Here is a 1,967-nt window from a genome sequence, read left to right on the forward strand (position 1 = left end):
TTGCAAATAAACCTTTTATAGTTCTATTTGGTACGAGTAGACTCTCCAAGTGATTTTTTTTATTCTTAAAATTATTTTTTTAAATGTAGGAGATGGATAGATTCTTTATAGTTCCATTTGAGGATAGACACCCAATTGCAAAATTTTTTTTTTTTACTTTCAAAGTAGTCAAAAAAGTTTACTAAAAAAATGTATTTGCAATTGGGTCAATGCTACAAGGGCCCTATTCTCAACAAGTACTATTGTAAGGGTCTATTAACAATAACAGAACTATAGGGGTCTATTTGCAATTAAACCGAAATAGAAAACAGATGCATTTCCTTTTTTCCATTGCAAACAAACGAGCCAGAAATCAAATCCGCCAATGCCCGGTATATACACACGTGAGTTGTAAATTAAAAACACTCGGACAAGTAGTAAATAATATTAGCTACGTATTAATTAATTGTTTGCAGAAATGATGACCAAGGAATTAAGCATAAATTACTCACAAGTCTTATTGATGTCCGGTGACTGGTATACCTCCACTTCAATGTCCACCATGATTTCTATCATAACTGCCAGCACTTTGACCATCGGAACCCCTTCCCGGACTGCCGCGGACAAGCCCAACGGAGGCTTATAGTACCAAGGAAACATCGGGAGTATCGGGTTCAGCGGCGGCGGGGCGGGGAATTCGTAGCTCGGCGGAGGGTTATAAGGGAAATACCGCTGCGGCGGCGTCAAATAGTAGTAGCCGGAGTCGCCTTCCGGAGGCTGCGACAGCGGATAGATGTAGCTTTATTCCGAGGGTGAAGGTGGCGACTGAGATGGCGGCGTCAGCGACGGATGGCAGATGACACCCACTGGCAACAAAAAATGAATATGTCGACATGCTAAATGATAAAATAATAAAACAATTTCCATGTGAAGGAAAATAATTCTACAGCTTTAATGAAGCAATTGATGGCACTAATCATCACTACTAGCAAGAGTTTAAACACAAGTTGCTACCAAATGGACTACCACCCCATAATCTGGTATTAAAGAAACATTGTCCTATTATTTTATTAAGGAACCCGGATCCGTTTAATGGGCTATACAACGGAACAAGAATGATATGCCAATATTTTAATTGTAATATAATTCATGCTAAGATCACAATGGGTCAACATGCTGGGAAAGAAGTTTTCTTGCCAAGAATATTGTTATTTCCAACAGAAGATGAGGGGTTCCCATTCAAGTTCAAACGAAAATGATTTCCAATACGGCTATATTTTGCAATGACAATAAATAAATTACAAGGACAAACAATTCCTCATGTAGGTAATGTTTGCGTCAAAAGTTGACTTTGTTATGGAATTCATTATATCTTCGATCGATTACATTAAATTCAAAGGAATAGTCTTTTTATAAGACCTCTTTTACACAACAAAATAAAAATTACAACTCTTGAGATAAATTCAAAGGAATAGTCTTTTTATAAGACCTCTTTTACACAACAAAATAAAAATTACAACTCTTGAGAAACAAACGCAGAGGATCGTTGTTTGGATCGCTGCTTGCGTGTGATCTTTGCCTGTGCCGGGAGCGCTTTGACTCGTGGACCGCCGAATCACAGATTCTGATTTAATCGTGAGGGGTTTAGGGATTCTTCCTTCGTTTATCGAAGTAAGAATTTAAAGCGAATATCTTATCGATGTAAGATGTTCACTCTTCCAAAGATCAAGTCAGAGCTTAGATCTCTAGGAATCGCCAAAAGCTTCTTGAAGATGTTTTGTGAAGAAGGAAGACTCTCTCTCCTGCTCTAATTCACCAAAAACTCAAGTCTCTTCTGCTCCAAAATGCTCTCCCCCTCCTTTATTTCGTGTCTAGGGGGTATTTATAGGGATATGAGTGCACCACAGTTGAAATAGAGGCGAAACAACCGACCAAATGAACTCTCTTTGGCCGCGATAGCCAACACTGCCGCGGCTATTGGCGCGACA

Source organism: Asparagus officinalis, unplaced genomic scaffold (assembly GCF_001876935.1).
Source record: "Asparagus officinalis unplaced genomic scaffold, Aspof.V1 AsparagusV1_Un687, whole genome shotgun sequence".
Taxonomy (NCBI): domain Eukaryota; kingdom Viridiplantae; phylum Streptophyta; class Magnoliopsida; order Asparagales; family Asparagaceae; genus Asparagus; species Asparagus officinalis.